This window comes from Trichosurus vulpecula, chromosome 6 (genome assembly GCF_011100635.1).
Source record: "Trichosurus vulpecula isolate mTriVul1 chromosome 6, mTriVul1.pri, whole genome shotgun sequence".
NCBI lineage: Eukaryota > Metazoa > Chordata > Mammalia > Diprotodontia > Phalangeridae > Trichosurus > Trichosurus vulpecula.
In genome coordinates, this window is record NC_050578.1 from 251,708,223 (window position 1) to 251,727,212 (window position 18,990).

Sequence of the window (18,990 nt, forward strand, 5' to 3'; positions counted from 1 at the left end):
CTAAAAAATCTTGAAATTTTGTGGTCTTGAGTGACTTTTTGCTTTATCACTGGACAGACTGGACTCAAGGTCTATTTATTATTTTAGCATCTTCTATGTGAACCAACCATTAACCCCCTTATTGATTTCCCTCATAAAAAATAGCCTCTCTTTTTTGGGGGGAGGAGGGTGACTCCATGTGCAAAGACTGACAATTTAATATCTGATAATGAAGCCTTTGATAACATCTCCTCACTATGACAACTGAATATAATAACCCTGATATAAAATGCGTAGCTCACAAGATAGGTCATAGGGCTTAGATTTAGAGTTGGAAGCAATCTTAGAGTCTATCTATGTTTTCCTTTTTAAAAAGGAGATAACGAGTGTTCAGAAGAAGTTGTGATTTGCACAAGGCCACATGGGTAGTGGTCCCCTGATGCCCAAACCAAGCATCTTTTTTCATTATGGAAAACTGTTTCCACTAACAGAAAAAAGTAGGGCATAGGATTAAGATAAAAGGGCAATATATTCATTAACCATCAGCTTTAATTCCACTTCTGAGAATTCTCTTCCAGGAAAAGGATTGTTTCTCAAATAGGCTTTCGAGTTAGGGGGCAGGGACTCAAACGCCACATCTGACACATACTTCTTATGTGACCCTGGATAAGTAATTTATCCTTTCGGGTACTCAGTCTGCACATCTATAAAATGAGGCGATTGGAGTAAATGACCTTTAGGGCACCTTCAAGCTATAGAGTCAAGAGCTATTTTCCTCCGAACTATTAACTTGTGATATTCAGCAGATACCCCATTTGTCTGTAGGTCACTTTTATTACGAGTTGTAAGGAGCTTTCCAAACCTTGAAGCCTGATCTACTCTGCATCATTATTATCTTTTGTCTGCAAAGCCCAAAGTACTATCATCTTCTGAGTACTATAACCTTCAATAACTCCCTATTACCTGTAGTACAAATACAAACTCTTCTGCTTGACATTTTAGGCCTTGGCACTCTAGCTCCAACCTTTTGCTCCAGAATTAATGAACCTTGCTTGCTTTCATGTGCTTTACATTGCAGCCCAACTAGTTTCCATGTCTCATCTCTGAATCTTTGTGAAGACTCTTTTCTAGAAAGTAATACTATCCCTCCTTTCTAGGACCAGCTCAAGTGCTACATTCTACAAGAAGTCTTTCCTGCTTCCTTAGTTATCACTGTCTCCCACTCCCTCCCTTCCTTCCCCATTAAAAATACTTTTTTAATTTTCAAAATGTATTTTCTATTTAGATACAGCTGGTATGGTGGATGAAGAAGCAATTTTGAACTGCGAAGTTGTAAGTCACAAAACATGAAACAGATCTGTAAGGGTAGAAGGAATTTCCTCAATGTCAATTCCTGATACAAATAAACCTTAAGGAATCTCTCTCTCTCTCTCTCTCTCTCTCTCTCTCTCTCTCTCTCTCTCTCTCTTTCTCTCTCTCTCTCTCTCTCTCTCCCTCCCTCCCTCCCTCTCTTTCTCTCTCCATACATCTCTATCTGTCTATCTATCTATCTATCTATCTATCTATCATCTGTCGATATTCTAGACCTGTGATTCCATCGGTTTCTTTTTGGTTGCCTGTGCACATTTTGTTTCTACCAGTAGAATGTATGCTTCTAGAAAGACAGATTTCATTTTTGTCTTTTTTATCCTCATTGCCTTGTATGGTTTCATTAGTAATAAGTGCCCAAGAATGTTCATTGAATTTAATTTGAGTAATCCTACCCGCTGTAGTCTTGGCATGACATGGCACACCAGAAATGTAATGGAACCATCCTTTTTAACACCTCTCCAGCCATGAAGTCACCAACAAAGACCAGAATATTGTGATTTTAAGTCATTTGCATCCCCTCCATCTAATATCATGTTTTTTCTCGTCTCTGTCCTTGTGATGACAAAGAACCTTGCTTAACATGTTGAGAGTTGGAAATAACAAATGACTATTTAAATCTAAGTCTGCATAGAGATCTGTTTATAAATAATAACCTCATAGCAGCAGGGCTAGTTTTGATCATTACCACACTAATGATGAGGCTGTAATGTTGACCAAGTGCCAACAATGTCCTTGGCATTCTTCAGATATTCCTTACAGTCCCTTCCCAGTATAAATGTCACCAGCGCTTGAATGCCCTTATTTGTGTCTGTATGTATGTACGCATAGCTCTATCCATTCAGCTTCTTCAAGGAAGATGGGGAAGAATGGACTATCTGGACTTCCCCATTATCATTACCTTTTAGTATTTCTCCCTGTTGAGCCATGCTGCCCTGCCTTTCCAGAGACTTTTTTCTTCCTTCCTTTCCAGGCTGTGGAGCATTTTCTATCTATTGCTTTACTGCACGGTCTCTCTGGAGTAGCGATTAATGAAATTCCCTATAAATCAGCCATAAGTGAAGTCTTATGAATTACAGCTGGCTCAGAGCACATTTATAACATAGAGCAACTGAATGCATAATGAATGGATCAACTGGAGCAAACTACCCTCCCAGACAGGTTTCCCACTCTAAGTTCCAAATGGTTTCATTTGGCATCAAAATGCCACGTTACGATATATGAGTATATAAAAATTTATTTCTCACATCAAAGTGAAATCCATTTAAATATATTCAATCTTCAAAATGATATTGTCAGACAATGTATACTTATGAATTTATTTTGGGAGGTTTTATATTTAATGGCTCCTACACTTAGAGTTGCTTCCCAAAGGATGTCCTGTTTTCCTCAATACAGCTTTCTCTTTTCTTTGTTTACCACTGTTTCTGGGACACCAATAAATGGCTCATGGGCTGAAGCATAAGAAAGATGTAGCCAGAAGGGTCACTAACAGAATGAGTGACTATCTAGTATCATTTCACAATTTCTTCTTTATCCTATATATAGCTTGTTTTCTATATACTTATTTGCATGCTGTCTCCTCCACTAGATTGTGAGTTCTTTGAGGGAAAGGACTGTCTGTTGCCTTTTTGTATCCTCAGCTCTTAGAATGGTGCTTGAAATATAGTGGGTACTTAATAAATGTTCATGGATTGATTGACTGAAAAGGTTCTATGGTTGTACTGCAGAGAACTCTGGGCTTGAAGTTGGTCAGACTGTTCAAATCATGCTTCTGAAACGGGTTAGATATCTGATGTTGAGTTGTCACTGTGGAAGCACCCCTGAGATTAAAATGTCTGCTTGCTATGAGTTACCTTACCAGGCATCAGATGCACTGGACACAGAATAAATTTATTTGCTGAAAAGAGTCAATCAGGAAACAAAGTCTTGCTCACTCCCAGAATCCTTTGCTGTGGTTCACTGGAAAACCCTGCTGCGTTGTGCCCCTACCCCCAAAATGGCCCAAACCAGCCTTGCAGTCAACTGTTCTTGCAAAACATCCCGCTTCTATACCTACCTATTCCTGAGAAAGATTGTCCATTCTTTTCCCCAACCCTTCTCTGAACTTCCCCTTTCTGATTTTCAAGCAAAAATCTCCCCTGCATCTCCTGGGCTGTGGGATCCTTTGTACCTTGTGCTGGGGACTTCAGCACTGGTGTCTGAGTTTCCTTCTAATAAAACTTTTTCTGTTTTCTACTTAGTTTGAACTCCTTTGCATCTTGAGAAGTAGGCTTTGCCTAGCTGACATCATTAAATGTGTATGTGTTACTAACAGCTTCCTAGAAATTGCCATACATACAAACTGGTCATAGACATGGGCGGAAAAGATGAAATTCAGTCAATAATGGGGTGATTTTGCATCAAATTTGGTAGCCAAATCCTTTATGTCCTAGTTGGACATCTTGAACTGGATACCACATAGTTTAAGCTTATTATGTCCAAAACCGAACTCATTATTCTTCCTTCCCAAACTCTCCTCTCCTCCTAGCTTTCCTTTCACTAATGAGGGTGCCATATTCCTCCCAGTCACCCATGTTTGGTGTGTCATCTTCAACTCTTTACTTCCTCTCACCCCTCCTATCCAATCAGTTGCCTAATCCTGCTGATTTTACCTTTGTAACATCTTTCTTCTTCTCTCTTGACACTCCCACCAACTGGTATAGGTCTGCACCAACTCATAGCTAGACCACTTCAATAGTTTTCTGAATACTCTTCCTTCTTCTAAGCCTCTCCCTTTTCTAATCCATCTGTCACTCATCCATCGTATTGATTTGACTGTGTCACTATAGTATTCAATAAACTGTAATGGCTCCCTATTACCTCCAAGATCAAATATAAATCCTCTCTTTGGCTTTTAACATCTTTCATAACCTGGTGCCTTCCTCCATTTCCAGTCTTCTCACGCTTTACTCTTTCCACTTACTCTGCAGTCTAGTGATATTGGTCTCCTTGTTGTCTTTCACCCAAAACACTCCTCCTCAGTCAGGGCACTTCCCCTCACTGTCTCCTTTGCTTCCTCATTCCTGCCTTCTGGCTTCTTTTATGTGTCAAGTGAAGTTCTATCTTCTGCAAGAAACCTTTCCTGTTCCCTTTCAATGCTTCTCCTCTGTTGATCATCTTCCATTTATCTTGTACATGTCTTGTTTGTACAAGGTGTTTTTATGTTCTCTCCCTCATCATACCGTGAGCTCCCTGAGAACAAAGACTGTTCCTCTCTTTCTTAGTATCCCCAGAACTTAGCACAGAGTAGGCACTTAATAAATGTTTGTTGATTTGACTTGTTGACACCAATGGCAAAGACCGAATAAACAGAAGGGAAGTTCTTCTTCAAGGTCATAAGCAGTCTTAACACAATGAATGGGATAAATTTAAACTGGCGAGACTTGTATAGTGGACAGTTGAGGGCAGGATACACAGACACCTCCTGAGAGTGATCTAGAATCAATGATTCAATGTAGGGAATAAAAACAAAGTCTAAAGATTTACTAAAAGGTCATGTAAAGCAGGGGGAAAAGATAAAGTCCCTCTTAGGAAAGGCATTATGGTAGTCAAGTGTCCTCTCTGGTACCATGGCAAAAAGTCTTGGGGCCTACTTAAACAAAAGTTATGGTGGAGGGAGGTGGGGCGATAGCCACATTATCATTCTCAGTGGGGGCTAACAGGGGGCAGAATGACCTTTTCCAATCCATGAATACCTCAGTTATTGGAAGAATTCTACAAGGCTAATATAAGAAACCCTTAAAGCCCAAACATTCTCCTCTCATACTGAAGCATAAGCGGATCAATACTGCCATTACTCTTGGAAAGGGTATATCAAGGTACTCAACATGGTTCCAACCCCACTCCTATTATTTGTTTTATCACCCTTTTATAAGCTACTTCTAGGGAGGAACTCTCGTTCCCCCCCTCACCTTTTTTTAAATTTATGCACGTAGCATAATTTCTTCTTCATTCCTTCATTTATGATCATCATACTTTTATAGCAATAATCCTAACAGAATTTAGGTTCACTTTATGCCTGGAGAAGAGAGGGTTGGATTTAAAGGTCTTCTTCCTGTCTATTTGCCTCTAAGTTTTTTGTTTGTTTTTATGGGAAGAAGAAGTTGGGACTCAGGATTCTAACAGCATAGGGCACTCAGGTGGTTGGTTTTCTCCACAGGTGTGCTTCGATAACTCATCAGAAATAACAGTTAGTTGCTTGGGAGCCTGAGGGGTGAGGACTTGATCATACCTCACTGTTAGGAAATGTCAAAATTCCCATCTTCGGGGCTCCAAGGTTGGCCCCCATTTACTCCACATTGCTGTCTGTTTCTCACAAGCACACAAATCAATTATCTTAAATGGTTCCTTTTTGTGAACTTCCTCCTTTGCATTTACTTATGTTATTAAAAATAACAACCATGTTTCAAGTCTAGGCTTAACAACGTCCTCTGTTGAATGTCTTAAAAGAAAGAAAAATCCATAGTTGGCACAAGAATCTTCATGTAGACCACATACAAACAAACTTTTTCCCATTAATTAATTTTTCATTAGCAATTTTAAGTGAGAATTTAGTGCAAATTGAGACATGGTCCCTTTCATATACACACATATGTATTTATGTATATCATATGTATATTTAAATGCATCATCTATATTTTTCCTTCCTAGACCTATGATTCATATAAGGAAAGAACCTGGATCAAAGCACAATGGCAACCGTTTTTCAAAGTAAACTATTATTACAGTTAAAACTCCACTAAGACTTTTGGGACACCTTGTCTTAGAGATACTGCCAAGAGATGTTGAGAGGTTAAGTGACTTTCCTAAAAGGAACAATACTGAAGACACAAATAAAAAAATGAGAACTAAAATGAGCAAAAACAAAAGAATAGTGTTTACAAAAACAACAACATTGGAAAGACAATCACGAAATCTATAAGAACTATGATCGATGCAATGACCATCAATTTCAAAGGGCCAGTGACGAAACAAACTACATTCCTCTTTTCAGGGGTTAACAACAATAGGTGTTGTTGGATTCAAGATGGTTACTTTGAGCATGGCCAATTAAGGAATTTGTTTTGCTTGATTATAAACTTTTTTTTTTACAAAGAATTTGTTCCCCCCCATCTCTGTCTCTGTCTGTCTCTGTCTCTGTCTCTCCCTCTCTCTCTCTCTCCCTCTCTGTCTCCCTCCCTCTCTCCCTCTCCCCCTCCCCCCCCTCTATACACACACACTCTTCTCTGTCTCCCCTTACCCCTCTTCCTCCTTCCCTCCTCCTCCCCCCCTCACTCTTCCTCCCGCCTCCACCCAGTGGGGCACAGAGTGATGTGGCAGAGAAAATACATTTCTATTAATTACAAAAAATACTTTAAAATGGAGATGTTTGAGGGGGAGGTACAGGTGTGTGATGTTATATGGACTTTCAGATGAGGTCCCTGTATTGTTAGTTTTGCTTAATTCTTTCGCTTTGTTACAAGAAAAATTACCACAGGAGGAAGTAATCTGGAAATATTTGTAACACTCAAATGAAACATGTTAATTTTTTTTTAAGTAGGGGATGGGGAAAGCAAATAAACAAAGGAGTTTCCCTTTCCCCAAGGCCTTATTTTACCCTGCAATCTCTCAGTATCACAGGTTAGTAAACATTCACATGGCACGTATGGATACGTTCCTAAAACCAACTAAGCTCTGTGTCTCCTAATATTTGGAGACTAGACCAATTTGATTTCCATAAGACTGCATTCAACACAATTAAGGTCAATAAGCTTTCACTAATACCTACTATGTGCCTTGTGGTATACTATGCTTCCATTATTAAAAACCAATTAAGCGCTAGGCATTATGGTAGGAGGGTAAAGATGAAAGAACTGAAGAAGAATATAAGAGTCACTGGATGGGAAGGGTGGGTGGGTGCAGTGGGACAAGATCAGCAAAAGTTATACATAAAATATTTGTTATAGGTGATTAAAATCATGGGTAGAGGGAGAAGGAGGTACCTATTACTAAATTAAAAAGCATTAAGGTGATTTACCCCAATAGAATGTAAGCTTATTGAGGGCAGGGGCTGATCATAAGTGTGTTTCTCTCCCCACCACCTAGCCTAATACCTGATGCATAGTAGGTACTTAATACAAGCTTTTTTATTGATTGATCAATCAAGGAAAGGACATCATTCAGCTGATACTAGAAGAAGATTGCAGAGCTTCTTAGGGAAATAGGACTACTGGAGACCACCCCTAATTCTCCCACTCACAATCCTCAGGAATCCAATATTATGGTAGAGAGAAAGAAATATGAAAAAAATAAAATAAATAAGGTACCACTTTATAAACACAAAGTCACATCCATGGGATCTTAAAAATCTAGCTCTGAAATGCAGCCACAACTTGGCTAGGCTAAAAATAAAATTAATTTGTTTTTCTTGCTGTTTGCCTTCTCATCATGCATCAAAAATAAGCAGACTTCGTGGAGGGCTCTAACGGTGCCTGCCTCCTTTTGATCAGAGTCACTTTTCCAGGTTGATTATTTATGAAGTTATGAAATATACATGGCCGACTTGTTACCTGAATTAAAGGGTGGTGTTGGGGGTTTTCTGGGGCTGCGTTTGTTATTTGATGCTGGGTGCTTGTCACCCCTGCATCTCAGCATCCCTGGCTTCTTTCAAAGCTCAGCTCAAGCTTCTACCTCCAAGAGGCCTTTTCTGATGTCCTCCAGTGGCTAATTCTTCTTACCCCTGCAAGGGATCCCTTATGAACCGGCACCATTTCTTGGGTGGCCTCCAACACTCACTAGCCGTGTAACTCAGGGCTAGTCACTTAACCTCTGTTTGCCTTAATCCGCAGGAGAAGGAAATGAAAAACCACTCCAGCATCTTGGCCAAGAAAACCCCTCAGACAATACGCTCCATGGAATCACAAAGGGGCAGATAAGACTGAAATGACAAATCTCCAGGGTATATATTCTTTCTGCCACAGAAAGTAATCTCTTTAAGGATAGGGATTGTTTTTTTTCTTGTATTTTTGCCCTCAGAACCTCAGCACAGCTCCTGGTACATGACAGATACCTAAAAAATACTTGATTGGTTGGTTAATAGTAGGGGTATTCTGGAGCTGATTGTTAAATTTTCAGTGTGAACATTTACACCTCAGAAATCAGAAAAAGCAACAAACCAAGGTTTGATATGTTGTTCTGCCGATTGTCTAGTCTTAAGAAAATGATCGAGAAAATGTTAATAATGAAGATTAAAATCAAAATTCCTTCATCATATATGCATATACATTCACATGCATGCATACACACATGTGTATCTATATATATGTATATATGTATATATATATATATATATATATATATATATACACACACACATATTAATACACACTATGGAGAGCTGGTTGTTAAACATTCCCCCGTATGCCCTTAGTTAATAGTCATGATATACTGAAGATGGGAATAGTTTATGACACCCTATTACATGTGTCTTGCTGAACTTTTAATACAAAAAATCTTCAGATGAAGTCAAGATTCTTGATGACCAGAAATGTAAATAAAGCCTAGAGTCTAATGCATACAGTCCTGTGCATCTAGGGGGCTCAGTACACAGAGGGCTAGGCCCAAAGTCAGAAAGACCTGAGTTCAAATGTGGCCTCATATATTTACTAGCTGTGACTGTGTGCAAGTGACTTAATCCTGTTTGTCTCAGTTTCTTCATCTGTCAAACAAGCTAGAGAAGGAAATGGCAAACCACTCCAGTCTTGTTGCCAAGAAAACCCCAAAGGGGGTCACAAGGAGTTGGACACAACTGAAAAACAACTAATCAACATAACATTCAGGACAATTTGATATCCAGGCTCCATTTTAATGCCTCCAGGGGTAGGATATCCACAACATTATGAAGAAACACCATTTGATTTTTGTGTAATTTTAATCATTGGTAGGTATGTGGTGTAGTATATAGATTCCTGGACTCACAGCCAGGAAGCCCTGGGTTCAAATCCTGATTCACATACTTATTAGCTATGTGACTCCAGTGAAGTCACTCAACCACTGCCTGCCTCAGTTTACCAATTTGTAAAATGAAGACAGTGATTATACCCTACCTCATAGAGTTTTGTGGATCAAATGAGATGGCAATATGTAATTTACTATGCAAATTTAACCCACTATATAAATAATATTAATAATAATAATATTACATAGCTTTTATAAAGAAGGCTTTTTGGGGGTTTACGTATATTATCTAAATGGTTGCTATTATTATGTTAAGACGTTATTCCTCATATGTAGCTGAAATAAGCTTCCCTATATGTAGCTTCCACATCCCGTTTTTTGTCTTGCTTCAGGTTCCAAGGAGAATAATGCCATGCTTCCTTCATCTGACAACTCTTCAAATATTTGAATGCAGCTATTAGATTGTCCAAGTCTTCCGTTGCTCCAACTGATCCTTCCTGACATATTTTCTAGTCCCCTTGCCATCCCAATCTCCTTCCTCTGAATATATTTTGATTTCCACCTTCTGGGTATGCTCCAGGTTCTCCTTTCTAGAATGTGGTGCCCAGAACTGAATAAAATATTCCATGTGTCATCTGATTAGCACTGACTTCTATGTTGGGATCTATCAGGTCATTAATCTAAAAGCATTTTATTAAGTGCTTCCTATGTGTGAGGCACCGCGTTTGGAAAGACAGCCTCGACTGCTACTGAGGGAAGTAATACCTGGAAAAAAATAATGCAAAGAGATTGGGCTCAGGTCAAAATAGTCACATTCAATTGGACACTGGGCTTCATCCCATCTTTTCTCAAGGATAGGTTCTACAGCATCAAATACAAGGAGAAAGAGTTGGCTTGACTTCAAAAGACTGAAAACAACGTATCTTTAATAATTCCAGAGTTCTCCCCAAAACGCAAGCCTGTCATTTTAATGAGGCAGCTAGGTGGTGTAGTAGATAGATCATTAGGCTTGGAGTCAGTAAGACTCACCTTCCTCAGTTCAAACCTGGCCTTAGACACTTACTAGCTGTGTGAACTTGGGCAAGTCACTTAACCCTGTTTGCCTCAGTTTCCTCATCTGTAAAATGAGCTGGAGAAGGAAATGGCAAACCACTGCAGTATTTTTGCCAAGAAAATGGGGTCATGAAAAATCAGACACAACTGAAAAATGACTGAACCTCATTTTAATATAGATATCTACAAATGAAGTATGACCAGGAGTCATGGAATAGTCATAGTTTTGAAGGATTAGAAATGATTGTCAGTCAGAGTATCATTGGGAAGCAAATAGTGGGCACGAGTGGGCTGTAACGCATAAACAATAAGGGGCTATAAAAAAGAACTGGAGTAAAGAGTGTCATTAATAATAATAATATTAATAATACGCATACTGCTACTAACATTAATGATGACAAAAGCTAGCATTTATACATCATTTTAAGGTTTACAAAGCACCTCACAAATATCACCTCATTTTATTTTCAAATATTATCTCAATTTATCTTTATCTCTGGGAGGTAGGTCCTATTATTATCTCCATGTGATGGATGGGGAAAGTAAGGCACAGAAAAGTTAAGTGACTTGCCCAAGGTCACAAGCTATTAAGTATTATATTATATATATCATTATATTGTATTATATATTAAGTATCTAAGGTAGTATTTGAACTTGCGTCCTCCTAATTTAAGCACTGCATACATTGTACTATGTACCCATAGGGTGAAAATGTGGCATAACAATTAGACATATAATGTCTGTCTGATGTTCCAAGAAAGCAAAGAAGGTTCTTATATTGTGAAAATGTGGCAGGTCCCGACCAGGAGAGAATGAAGGGAGGGATTGTTTTTGCTTCCACCTTTGTATCCTTGTCACTTAGTATGATGTTTGGCCCATAAATATTTAATAAATGCTTATTGATAGTAGATTGAGTAGGGTTGAAGCAGAGGGCAGATATGGATGGCTTACAATCTGAAGCACCGGAGGGAACTTCTACATCATGGAGAGCATATGGGAGGTCCCTAGAGTCTGCCAATGCCATCTTTGTCAAAATTTCTCATTTTTAAAAACTTCGCCCACGTTGATTTTTCAAGCAAAATGATCCTAAGTTACTATAATAAATCTGAACTGAAAAAGGTTTGCATGATACCTAAAGAAGCCTGAGTGACTTGAGTGTTGAAGGGCGAAATGCTGATTTGAGGAACGATACCAGAGAGAACCTTGAATCAGGTAGAACCCAGGATTATGAGTTAATACACACATAGACAAAAATGTACATGGACACATACACATATGTACGAATATAAATATATTATATGCACACATACACATGTGTATAAGCATATATTCACATACATATACATTGTACAGATACACACATACATGTATACACATTGTGTGCAAACATATGCAAGCGTGTGCTTCTTCACATTCCTGGGCACACACAGTCTATAAACCAGTCATTTATTTGGCAATTCAGGATGTACAATGAGATAGTCTTTCAGTTTAATAAAGGGGAGAAAAGAATCCAGGTACGCAAGCCTGAATATCTCAAATGTAGTATTATCAGGCATTCAGAATATGCAAAATGATCTTCCTCCTTGCTTCATTAATCTATCATCTGATCAAAGCCATGCTTATTTATTTATTTTTTTACGGCAGGCCTGATATCTCTCCCCTTCTCCTACCCCTAAGGGTTAAAAAAAGGACAAGTTAATAAAGAAGACACTGAAAAATCATCGGATAAAAGATTTAGGGGTGGAAGAACCTTCAGAGGTCATCTAGTCTGACTCCTTCATTTGACAGAAAAGGAAACAGAGGCCCATAGAGGTGATGGTAGTGGACATAATAAGTGGCTGAGCCAGAATTTGAACTCAGGTCTTTCAACTGCAAATGTGGCACCATTTTTCTCTGCTGTGATTCCTTCTGGGATATCATTCAGGAAATGTAAAAAGAGAAAAGAGAATAGACCAATCAAGGAATAAAAGAAAATGACAAGAGACACATATACCCTAAGTGGGGCGTGGTAGCTCACAGGGTGTCATGGTGAGCTTAGACTCACAAATCAAATCCGATTGTATCAATTAAGCTCTCTGCGGCAGGCACTGTCTTAAATATTGAGGATTCAAAGAATAAGCAAAAACAGGGAGCAGGTGGCTAAGTTGGGATTTGAACCCAGCTCTTCTAACAACAAATCCAACATTCTCTGCACTGCTCCTGATGTTACAGGCCTCTCTGAAACTCAAGGCAGACAAAGAAAGGGATGCTCTGAAAAGGTTGGCAGTGCTATTAATGACCTTGGGGCCCAGTGTTTCCTTTGGATTGATGACTGGCTGGGAGGAGTTGATGGTCATTAACCTCCAACTGCTCATTAATCCCCGGGAAGTACTCTGTGCCAAGGTCATCAATGCTGTTATAGGTTGAAAACCAACACACCAGCAACAACCCAAAAAATCCTATGGATTTTCACTTAAATGAATGATGACATTTCAATTGATATGTTCAAGGATGCCGGCGAGAATTAATGCCTTGCAAATGGCCAGTCCTATTTGTCAGATCCCTGCTAGAGGGTCCATCATGCACTTGCCTCCCCTATCATTAATGGTCAGTGCACAGGCCTGACTTTCCAGACCAAAGGAAAATTCACAAACAGCTTAGTTCTCTCAATTCAGGTTCCCCCATCCCAAATCACTCAGTCAACTGATGAACAGATGCACATGGAGCACCCTCACTATATGCTGTGTGAGGGGAGATAAAGCAGTCAAGTTGATTTGGTTGGCATGAGAGGCAATGTGGTGCAGCAGAAGTCCTGGGCTCAAGTCAGCCTCTCAGCACTCTAGGTATTGTCCAGTTACTTCAATTGTGTCTGACTTGCATAATCCCATTATGGGTTTTCTTACCATTTCCTTGTCCAGCTCATTTTACACATGGGGAAACTGAGGCAAGCAGGGTTAAGTGACTTGTTCAAGGTCATACAGCTAGTAAGTGTCTGAGGTTCAGATTTGAACGCAGGAAGATAAGTCTTCCTGACTCCAAGCCCAGGGCTCTATATGCTATGGTGCCACTTTCTAAGAAATAGAAAGTACCAACCTGAACTGGAAGAGGGAATTTCCTTACCTAGTAGGGGCATTACTCCTCACTGTTGCTACTCACTCCTTTGAACTCCCTGACTAGCAGTGTAACAACAATGTTGCTAACAGCTGCTGTGGAGATGAAAGACCAAAAATAAGATCAACAACACGAGCACACAGGAGGGCTGCCAGCACATGTTCTTTGATCTGCTTTTCTAAGGAAAGCAATTTTAAGGGGTTTACGATCTCACTTTAATTAAACATACATATATCATTCGCTTAGTTCAGGGGAAAACGTCAGCACTGTGAACTTCAGAGCAAATACAAACAGATATTACAGAGACAATATAAACAGGTCAACAGACAGGTTTCTGTCTGACCATAGCATACATTGTTAGCAGACAGAGAGAAGCACCAACATCTGAGTTTTCAAAGCCGTGGTGGGGATGGAGGTGCTTTGATGGCTACCCAGAGTCTCCACACCAAGACTCTTCCAATGAGTGTGCCCCCAAAAGCAAAACCCTAACCACTGAGTATATATACACTTCTTCAGAGTCAGAGAGCGTCACAACCATGTGACTGAAATCCATGTGACCTAGGCCTTCCTGTGACTTGAGCAGGTCATCAAAGACTCCTGATTCAATCAAAGACTCTTGATTGAAATAAAGGCAAGACTCAAAGGCACTCCTTCACCTTAACACTCAAACCAAAAAACAAGAAGTCCCACTTTGCTCGTCATTATATTTGAAAGGCAAGACTCATCAAAGGTACTAGAGTGCAACCTTGGCTACTCAGACTTTCAATATTTTATAGCACCTCTTAAGAGACCTTACTTTCTTCCTGCCTTGACCTTAGGTAGCTTTCGGATCCCTCAGAATTATAGCAATCCCTTCTCAGGCCATACCTTTCAACCTGGTATAAACTGGTTTGCCCTAGAGTCTGAAGACATTCACTGGAAGCAAGCGGAGAAGAATCCAATACGGAAACCCTCTAATTGAACCCGTGTTTATGAGAGTTTGAGAGAGAGAAGGGGGAAAAATGAGGCCTATTAGTATGATTTCTAGTCACCCTCATGTACTCAGAACATAGATAACAGGAAGAGCTGCCTAATTGGGATTAGAAGAGAATTTCAAGTAACATATCAATGATGCTAAAATTGTTTAATGAGGAAACCTTAGTGAGGACATACCAGATAATAGAAATCACTAGAATCACCAGCTTGCCATCTCTGGTCACCTTCCTCTTCAAACCAGATCCTGAATGACTTTCTATAAAACAAACTAACAAAAACCCAACCACCAACACTTTCTTACCTACAGGCGTTAACTTCCTAACGCATGCTATCAATAAGTTCATAGATTTTATACCTGTATAATATGGAAATGATGTCACAGATGGCCAAACAGGACTTCTTATTATTCTTCATCATTGATATTCCATGTCCCATTGTATGCTGGGAATATTCTTCCTCATCCCATCTCTTGGAATACCTAGCTTTCTTCAAAGGTCAGTTCTAATACCACCTCATCACCCTGCTACTGATGTAGCCTTTCCCCACAGTGACTTCATATTTATTTTGTTTTTATATTGTATATATCAATATGAGTACATGTTATATCTCTCTATAGTATGTAAACTAAGACTGTCTGTTTCTATAATCTACCATCAGAGTACCTGGAATAGTTTAGTAAATGCTTCTTGATTGGTTTATTATGGTAGTTGGCACAATGGATTGATTGATGGACCTCCAGAGTTGGGAAGGCCTGGGTTCAAACCTAGCCTTAGATATTTGCTAGCTGTGCCTCTGGGCAAATCACTTAACCTCTGTTTGCCTCCATTTCCTTATATGTAAAATGGGTAGAGGTGAAGATCAAATGAGATGATATTATAAAGGTCCTTGCAAAGCTGCTTCTTCAAGTTTTTTTGTAATATCCCTCTTTATATCTAGGTCACACATCCATTTTGACCTGATCATGGTAAATGGTGTAGGATACTGGTCTATGCCCAGTTTCTGCCACGCTACTTTCCAGTTTTCCCAACAATTTTTATGAAATAATGAACTCCTATCCCAAAACCATAAGTCTTTACGCTTGTCAAATACAAGGTTACTATATTCATTTGCCGGCACAAATTATATGTCTATTCTATTCCACTTAAATGCTAGCTACTATTATTACTACATAAAATAGTAATTTTTATGCCCTCCATGGGTACCCATATTCACAGGACAATCTGCCCTCAGGCTAGAAACAGAGACATACTTTGCCAAGATGATTCATTTCCTCCATTTCCTCACCTCCTTCTCAACCCACTGCAATTTAGCAACCCTATGATTAAATAAAAATAGGTCACTCCAATGTTACCAATAATTTCTTTACTACTAAATCGGAGAGCCTATTTGTAGTTGTCATCTTTCACGAACTTTCTGCAGTTTTTGAAACTATCAATCTCCTCTTCCTGGACACTAGCCTCTCTTGGCTTCCAGTGATACAACTCTCTTGATTCAACTCCTACCTCTCAGTCCACATTTTTTTTCAGTTCCCTTTTCTGGATCTTCTTGAATGTTCCTTAACTGCTACACCTGCTTCATATGAATTCTATACAACTCTGCCTCACTGAATTCCAATTCATGCACAAGTCAAGACCTCGCCCTTGTGACGTCATTGGTCTTCTTTGAAAATGAAGGACGAACAAGAAGAAGTTATAGATAAGTTGAAAAAAAAAGGCTTTTTGCCTAGCTTGTTTACTTTAGTAAGGCTGATTTTCTGTGCTATAATATTCCAGTCAGTAAAATGGAAAGAAACATATCTCTCCTATCTATATCACAAGATTCTTGAGGGGGATAGAATAAGAGAACAGACATGAAAGTGGGAGGAGAAATTTAAAACAACACCGCTCTGTAAAGGTAAATTGGTGAGATTGTTCCCTTTCCCACCTCCAGAATTGGGGGCTTTAGGGTAAACTGAAAGGGATGAATGATTTAAAAAAGAATTGTATTAGAAGGCCTTTCCTGACAGGTTTGGCCATTGTAGGCTCTCAGGTAAGCTAGGTATGAAAGGAATTCTCTTCATCTCACAGAGAAAGAACATGAAACATAGAGAGGGCAGAGTAAGCAGTCAGTGATGGTAACACGGAGTTGCATCATATTGCAGTGAAAATTGCCTTTGGGTTCTAATCCCACCTTTGACATATGATCATAGATTTGGACCTGGAAGGGATTGTAAAGGCCATCCTGAGAGGAAATTGACACAAAAAGAGGTGAAATCATTTACCCTGAGTTACAAAACTGGGAAGTATCCGAGACAGGATTTATCCTGTTCACTATCCCATGCTATTTCTTATTAGCTGCAGGCCAATAGGCAAGTAGTTTTTAATCTCTATGGGTCCTATTTTTTCTTCTATATAATGGGCACAATACTTCCTGTAGTGTCCCTCCCATGGTTGTTACATGCATCATATTAAATGTAAACCTCAAAGTACTATGTAAATGTCAATCATGGTTCAAATCAAAGTCTTCCAGCCACTAGTTCCTCACTCTAACAATTCAACAATAGGATTTCTCTTATTTTTGGCTCATAAAATTAGGAATAAATGTCACATAACAATGATGAAAATAGAAAATAATTAGATTATTCCCTTTACCATGCTGTTTCCTTGTTCATCAAACAATAGCCTGAGTGTGTTTTAAAGCTATATGAGAACCAGCGTAGTATGATGGATAGGGAGTCAGCAGCTTCAAAGACAGGAAAAAAAGGCAGCTTAACCTCCTGATCTAACATGTACTGGCTGGAGCCTATACTCAACTTCTCAGGGTACTTGGCCTATAAGTTGGAGAGAAATTTCCATCATGTAGTAGTAAAGGGAGTTGCCAAATTTGGTAGTTCCCTATATCAATTAATTCACATGTCCTCTCTCTCTCTCTCTCTCTCTCTCTCTCTCTCTCTCTCTCTCTCTCTCTCTCTCTCTCGCTTTCTCTCCCTCATATATAGAATAATTCGTTTGGATTAGATAACCACTAAGGTCTCTCCCAGTTCTAAATCCTAAAACTCTATCTGATTTAGCTATTAGAGATATGCCTGTTTCCCTAATTTTGTGGGTAATCCTAGGGACTAGATTAGAATATGGAATAATGAATGGATAGAGTGCTAGATTTGGCATCAGGAAGACCCAAGTGACAATGCTGCCTCAGAAACATTACCTAGCTGTGGTACCTTAGTCAAATCATTTAAATTCTGAGTACTTTAGTTTCTTCATCTGTAAAACGAGAGGATTGGACTTGATGGTCTCTTAAATCCTTTCTAGCTCCAAATCTGTCAAGTCTGATCCATCCAGGCCAAAGAGTCCTAGGATCTCGGTTGTATCTGAACAAGAATTTCTCCTACGTAACAAGTGGTCATCAAGAGCTTGCTTGAAACACTCAAATGAAAAGAGAGCTCACTACCTCTTCAGGTACCCCATTCTACTTTCAGATCATTTCAATTGTCAGAAAGTTGTTGGGTTTTTTTGTTTGTTTTCCCCCTTTATATCAAAGTAAAGAATGCCTTTTTGCAATCTCCCCCCATTTCTCCTTGTTATTCCCTTTGGGGCCAAGAAGAACAAATCAGGTCCCTCTCCCTCTTCATGATCCCTCGAATTCTTCCAAACAGCTATCATGTCTTCCTTAAGTCTTCTCTCCCGAGGCTAAATTGCCCAGTGTTTTTAAGTGATTCTCACATGACGTGCAGGGACTCTAGGACCTGCTGCCCTTCTCACTGCCCTCTTCCATATACCCTCTACTTCATCGCCATCCTATAACCTAAACCCCAGCAGAGGAGTTATTAATGCTGACTGTAATGACCACAATGGCATCATCCCAATTGGTGACTGCAGTTCCCTCCTCATTCACTTGGACTAGTTTATTAAACTTCACTCCCAATTCTTTTGTTTTTGAAAATAACCATTTCCAGCTAATAACACAATTACACTTAAGTATCCGAGCCCATTTGAGTATTATTGCATTTGTTGAAGCTAACCGAGTCCAAATTACTTCCTCATTGTTAAAAAGAGAAGGCAGGAGGGGAGAGGGGGAGGGAGAGGGAGCAGGGCAGAATGGGGAGGAAGGGAGGGAGCTAATGCTGCAGATAGCCTCAAGTCCAGTAAATGACAGTTAAACTTCCTGTCCATGGTTACTATGGAAACCTCTTAAGGTAAGAGTGAACACAGACATTATGTGGGCCTGCAATTTACAAGCTGTTTATTTAATTATGATGGAACATGAGACAGTTAGGGACAATAAAATTATCATACTGATAGCATTTTGGATACGACAAATAGGTATGGAGGAAGAAGTTATTTTTCTTTTGGGAAAATTGCTCGCATGATGGGAATTGCTTGCAAATACAATGCATGCCTTAAAAAAAAAATTCCGGGATTCCATATTCTCCCTGCCCCCATAGGTGCACCCCAAATGAGCAAGATGACGTCCTTTAAAGAAAACCCTTGAACAGTTTCTCCCCAATTGCATCCCTTCCTTGCATGGCGAACAAAAACCAAGGTCACGGTGTATTTTCAATTAAACCTG